The sequence below is a fragment of the Rhododendron vialii genome, chromosome 2a (genome assembly GCF_030253575.1).
Source record: "Rhododendron vialii isolate Sample 1 chromosome 2a, ASM3025357v1".
Classification (NCBI taxonomy): Eukaryota; Viridiplantae; Streptophyta; class Magnoliopsida; order Ericales; family Ericaceae; genus Rhododendron; species Rhododendron vialii.
The window spans coordinates 32,144,083-32,151,186 of record NC_080558.1 but is presented as its reverse complement, the minus strand read 5'-3'; the positions used below and the strand labels follow the sequence as shown (position 1 = coordinate 32,151,186).

The window sequence follows — 7,104 nt, the reverse complement described above, 5'->3', positions numbered from 1 at the left end:
CCCATGAATATAGCATAGATATCATGAGAAACTTACTATATTGAACTTGCATCTGAAAGGCTTGTTCAAATGCCATAAGTAATTCTATGGCCATGCAGGTACAAAGGGTGGAGGCACATCTGAAAATATAGATAGAGCTAATTGAAGTAAGCAATGGAGCAACCTAGAATAGGAGTAACCTTAATTTATTCCATGTTGTCATTAGAAAGTAGGTGTGCTACAGTAGGAAGATCCCAAACTCCCAACCCTAATGAGAAGAATGGAAGGGATAAACACCTTTTGATCAATAAATTGAGTGGAGAGTACGAGCTGCCACAATCTTATTCATGGCATAAGAAGAGAGCCAATGATCCTCCCAAAACGACAAGCCACAGTCATACCCCACTACCCCCATTATGCCTTTTCTCCATAGTTTAATAGTCTCTGAAGTTCCATTTTCACCCCAAGCAAGTTGTTCTACATTGACTTACTCTTTTACCACTTCAGAAGGAGATGACATTCGTAGGGGAAATATGAGCACTTGTCCAGGAAATACAATAGGTAATGTAGTTGAAGGGCTAAAAACTACTCAATTACTTGTTTTTCTTCAAGACTAACCATGCTTCTACTTATGATTGTCCCTAAAAGGAGTCAATTTGATATAAGAATTTGTAACTTTTATTTTCGCTCATCCTAATGTAAGCCTATGCTCTTCCAAAGAGCATATCTAGAGCAGATCATACAGCCCTTTTTATCTTCAATGAATTACAGTCAAATAAATTAAGTCAATGAAAAAGGGACACACCTTAAAATTGGTTTGTATCCCTTGCTCATTACCAAACTGAAAAAACTGTATCACTTAAACCAAGGCAATTGTGGAAGATATTAGAATGTCTACCTTTAGTGACAATTCATCTGCTGCAAATTACAAAACAAAATTCTAGATTGAAATTTGTTAGAGCTTGTCCCACATTGGTTGAATATAACCTCCAAACTTAGTATATGAGACTCGGCGGCCTCTCCACTCATTACTAATTGGTTTTGAGTTGGATGCTTTAACATGGTATCAGAGCTAGGTTTTTCGAGGCTCTTGGACATGACCCTATGTTGTTGATGGTTTGTTCCCCTTTGTTTGTCGTTGTTAATTGATTGTTGTCGTATGTGTTGAATTTTTTGTTTACCTCACCACGTGCGAGTCAAGGGTCACACGTGCAGGGGAGTGTTAGAGCTTGTCCCACATTGGTTGAATATAACCTCCAAACTTAGTATATGAGTTGGATGTTTTAACAAGCCTAAGATCTACTCAAATATTGGTTTATGATTGGCAAAGCTATGAGTATTTCCCCAGAACATGCCCATAGAACCACGCGTAGCAGGCAATCTAAGAAAAAATGTTGCGCGGACAAGAGAGTAAACCATAAAAGCCAGAAGACAAGAAGGGTAGGGGAAAGGAAATTTAGTTTTATGAAGTGTATACTACACAGCTTGATTTTCAAAATCTCTCGTACTTAGTTTTCAAAATTTGAGGAACTTGAGTACTGAGGAGTGGGTTGTGTATTTACTCGTTGGACATACGCAAATTGCTCAAGGAGAGTCCATCTGAATTAGGAGTCTATATCTATGATTTTACGCCACCACACATTGAGCGTCAGCAAACAGTTAGGTCCAGTAATTCATCAAATCCTAGGCATCTCCTTTACTACTAACCATCCTAAACTACTAACCATATTCGATCCCTTTACGTGTAAATTCTCGTTTTGGAAGTATTTTTCAGGTAAAGTGGCGTTACATACATCGAGAATACGAAACCAGGGAAAATCAATCATCTAAAACTATAAAGATAAATAATAATAATAAACACTATTAACTCATGGTATTAAGAAGCAGCAATCAATCTGAAATAGCCTCAAGACAGCATAAAGAAAAATATTAAAGCAATAATAAATCTTACTATGTGCCTTCCGGCCTTCCCTGTTTCAGTATCCATGGCTTTGTAGAGTAGCGCTCAGACGATCAAAATTCGTCTTGAAAGAAGCATAATGCATGTCAAAAAAATTGGTTGGACAAGCTTTCCCGAAATGTCATATTCTACATTGGGCAACAAGTAGGAGCCCTGAATAAAGAAAAGCAAAATGATTTAAAGTGTAGCATGCAAACTAAGTCCCATCTAACAAATTCATTTGAGGACTACAAGAAGAGGTGAAAAAAAAAAAAAATCAAAACACTTGCTGAAGATTTTTGGGAACAGCACATCCCCAAGTTGTTGCAAACCAAGCCAAACAAAGAACAAGGCACCAAAGTTATTGAAGAATCATGAATATAAATCATGATCAAGAAAAAAAATCAAAAGACCCACATCTCAAAGGAAAAAAAATCAAGAAATCCTATGCAAATTTTTGGGTGTTCTTAACAAAATTGAGAGACCCAATTTCAAAACATACTCAAAGATTGATAGAACATATCAAACCCAAAATCAAGAGTAAATTCACCAAAGATTTTGTTGTTCATCTGCCTATAGCAGATCAGTCAGCATATTATAGAAAGAGAGAGGAGTTGGGTACCTTAAAGGTAATCTTGAGTGGCTCATCGACTGCAATCACACAGAAAATAAAAACACAAACAAACAAATAGATTGACAAATTGGCGAGAAAATCAATACCTAAAATCGAGAGAGAGAGAGAGAGAGAGAGAGAGAGAGAGAGAGAGAGCGCTAACGATTGGATACAACGGTTGGAACCCCACACCACTTGCCATCTTGGCAACTACCTCCGGTTGTTCACTGAGAGTTGAAACCCTAGATTGACAGCCGCACAAAACCCAAACCCAAACCAAAACCAAAACCAAGCCCCAAATTCAGTGAGAATTCAAACCATAGATTAGCAAAAGCATGGGATTTGAAAAACCCATAAACACTTGTCTAACCCTAAAACCAATAGAGTAGATAAGAAAGAACCTGAAACCGACACCGGGGCTCTAATGCGGTGGGGTCGTGGACCATTTGGAGGATGAGAAGCCGTCGGGTGCCCATCTCGACTTCTCGGACGTTGAACCGGAACCCGAGGAGGGCTTCGAGGAGCAAGCTCTTGCCGAATGTGACTATCTCCGGTATGGGGAGTTTCTCGCCAAATGCGAAGGCATCCGCCTGGAGGCGGTTGTAGGCGTCGAATCGAGTCGGGCCGGTATCGATTTGGTTTTGGTGGCAGGGATTTTGCTGTTGGGTGTGGCCATGGCGTTTTTGTTTGTGGGGGGCACTGGAGAAGAGTGGAGAGGAGAATTGGTGCAGAAGAGAAGAGGAGAGAGGAGATGTGTATTGATGAAGACCGTTGAGACTAGAAAAGGAGGCTCAGGCAATGGGGGATTCGTCAATAACTTCGGTAACAAGACAGAGCTATAAAGGGTATTGCCATTGTCCACAACAAAACAAAATAATACTACTCCGTATCATAAAATACTACTCCGTATATATGATAAACAAAATACAACATATCAGTGTACTACATAAATAACACGATATATTGAGTGCATTGTTTTGCATAAAAATACTTCTCTTAAGATTGGGGCCCTCAGCCAAAATTTTGCCTCGGTTCCTATATGATAAACACTTAATGTGTACATCATTTGAAAATTAACGTTATTCCATACTTTTTTTTCCTTCTTTTTATTGAACTAAAATCTGATATTGTAGGAGTGACGATCAAATGCATTGCAAACTATTTTTACTATGATTGAAAATATAAATTAACTTTTCTGTACCGAAATTGAAACCTTTCCTCCTTTCTAATCTAATTGAGCTAATGGTGAACTCATGTTATGCACAACTGAATACATTTATATTACTACTAGTTAACGCGTTCTATGTAGGCTTGCATTTGTTATTAGTTCTTTTATTTTACTGGCTATCAATACAATTAAATAAAACCTGTATAAAAATCACTTTTAGCAAAATGTCTAAATTTTGCAAGTGTTTACAATAAAAATAAAAATAAAAAAGTTCAAGTACGCTTTTTCATAGAAAAGTTCTTTATACTTTTGGCACCCAAACAATTCTTAGTAAGGACAGATTTTAAAGGTCTGTTATAACTTATCTAATATCCAGGCACAAGGTAGAGTCTCTTGCAATGGCACAAGGTAGAATTTATTAAAGGCCTGTTATAACTTATCTAATATCCAAGCACAAGGTAGAATTTATTAATCTTTATAAAGATTATAAAAGGATGAGGGCACACCAGCAAGCCACCAAAGACCTAGAGGAAGAAAAGATGCCAATCAGAAACCCGGAAAACCAGAGCCAAGAACCTCACAACCTCAAACTCGAACTAGCAAAACAAACACCAAAACACCAAAATCAAACTAAGACACCAACCCAAAACACATCCGTAAACATAGCCCAAACAAAGGACAATCAAAGCTACCTAAATCCGAAAGAGAAAACCGATCACAACGAACAAACCAAGGGGGCAAAATCGAAGGCCAAAAAATCAAACCGAAAACACCAAACCTCATAGTTAAAACTCTAAGGAAAAAGATGACTCTTCCTCAAAGTTTGTCCCGAGTAAGGTTGAGGTTAGCCACATACGAATCCAACTAGGTGCCTAAGTTGACTACAATCAAGTAATGGTCAAACCCTGTTGGATGGGTACGATTCTTATTTTGGACGCATAATGGGCGTGATAGTAGATTAATTTTTTAAATTAATTATAGGAAAATGTTATGGGTACATATAAGCTTAGGGAAGTGCTACAATACACACCCCTTATTTGGGTGTGTATCATATGCACCCTTATTAAAATACACCAAAATGTTATGAATCCCAAAATGTTACGAATCTATTGCTAAAAAGTTACGAATCATATTGTTGAAAAGTTACGAATTTTTAATATAAAAGTTACGATACGAAATAAAATGTTATGAATGACCGGTCCTACAAGTAATTTTTTATCAGGTGGCACAATATGAACCACACAATAGGTGCATATGGTACACACCTTAAAGGGGTGTGTATTGAAGACTTTTCCATAAGGGTTATACATATCATGCACATGAGGGTATTGTGGGGTCCACATTGGGTCCCACAAAGATGATTTGAACCGCCCATTATTTTTAAAATATTTTTTATGGAGCTCTATTAAAAATCAGCTCAACCCGATATCAGTAAGAATTTTTTCTGAATTTGTTGCGGCAAAACTACTTAACTGCTCAGTTTCGCCTTTACAAATTCAAAAAAAATCCTTACCGATCTCAGGTTGAGTTTATTTTTTACAGAGCTCCATAAAAAAATGTTTTAACAATAATGGACGGTTCGAATCATCTTTGTGGGACCCGAAATGGGTTTCACAAACCCATATATACATGGTATGCACATGGCTTATGTACACATAGCAATGCTACTAAATTGAATTACCCTTCCCTTCTTTTAACCAACCCAACAACAAACCCGACTTTTTCAGGAAAAGATTTTAAATAAGTTTCAAATAGGATACATCTAATCAATTTCAAGCAAATGAATTTCAAAAAAAAAAACTACCAGTTTACAATTACCAACAAAAAACAAAGTTGTCTAAGTTTCACAAAAAAAAATGATCACAACCTAAGCCAATTAAACCACTGCATAATGATCCGCTCTTTCAACCTCCCTAACCTTCGCAAAAAATGCATAGAGCAGTTTTAACAATTCATCTATAAAGTTAGATAAAAAAACTTGCACATTTCATCACACCCCATCAGAGAATGCAAGCCTGAAGGCACTTATTCAAAAGCATTTACCAGCACCCCTAACTCATACTCTACAATTTTCAAAAATTCTTGCATCACACACACCCACTTAACGTAGGATCATCAAAATTTAGTGCATTGAATTCCAAAACAATTCTACAATGTTTTTAAGTTAGGGAACACAAATCAAAGAAATTGACTCCAATACAATTGCAAGTGCTATGGCTTATACCAACTACTCTATCTTACTATTGACCTAAGCTGTCTAACAAAGAACCCAATATATTATTGGGGTTTACTATTGTGTACTATAAGGAGTATAATTAGAGTGTACTGTTTATGATGTATGATGTGGCATGAATTAGTACGTTGAAAGTTGTAAAATAGTAGCATGCAGAAGTAGACTAGTAATAATAAAGGTAGGTGTAAATAGTATTTTCCAATTATATGTGTAATACTATTTGAGTGATGTAATCTATGATGTAAACTATAGTGTTTGTACTCTCTCCTTATGCCTATAAAAGGAGAGTTCCACCCTGTGCAATATTCAAGCTAGAGTTTAGTGTTCTCTAATAATATATCATGTGTCTTGTGTTCTCTCTCGATCCTAACCTACTTTGTGTTTGTACCCACTTCGTGTCTGCAAACTTGGTATCAGAGCCATGTCCTCCATTCTAGTGTAAACCCCTTCTGGGAACTTCTTTTTCAAAACTACTTCAAATCTTTTCTAAAAAGAAATATTGAAGCGTATGCTCTGTGGTTGCCCTTTAAAGGATCTTCCACATCAGAAACTTCATTAACTATTTTGTCTAAAGAATTTTGTATCAGTGGGTTAAAATTACCTTGAGACTTTTGGCTTTGAGCAGTGTGTCTCGGTTTATCTACCCTAGAATACAGAATTTTATTAATCAAAATTGGTTAAAAATTTTATATTGCAAAAGAAAAGATTTGTTGTATGAGGAAACGAAGAACTCAGATTTTTATCTAAAAATGAATCATCTGTTTTCTACCCATTCCTCTGCCACCTCTTCTCTTGTTCCTTCACGATCGTCCACTAGTAGAAATTCCTCCACTTATTCTTCTAATCTTGAGTACTTGTATGAGTTTGAATACCTTCCTGATGATAGTAAGGTTCCTCTTACTGATCTTCCTTTCCTAAACCCATATAATGCTTTTGTCAGGCAACAAACCTCTGTAAAAAAGACTGACACCCAACTCTTCTCTACAAAACGCTCAACCTCCATAAAAGAGTATGTCCAAGCCTCTAAGTTTGATCAATGTTTTATAACAGCTACAGAGGCTGAACAACTTTTACCCCTGGAAATCCCGGTTGATTTGCCTCGCCTTTGGCAACAACAAGGATTTACCCATCTTCACTTTGGAGCAATCAGACTTGCTGTCACTTTGCATTGC

At 36.8% G+C, this 7,104-nt stretch overlaps 1 long non-coding RNA gene across 1 annotated transcript; it reads right to left on the bottom strand.

Annotated features, from left to right (window-relative positions):
* Window positions 1-2,217: 2,217 nt before the first annotated feature.
* Window positions 2,218-3,267, bottom strand: LOC131316328 (uncharacterized). The gene is made up of 3 exons (XR_009197072.1): window positions 2,933-3,267; window positions 2,695-2,773; window positions 2,218-2,569 (listed from the first exon to the last, which is right to left on the bottom strand). It is a non-coding gene; the product is annotated as an uncharacterized LOC131316328 (long non-coding RNA).
* Window positions 3,268-7,104: the final 3,837 nt, after the last annotated feature.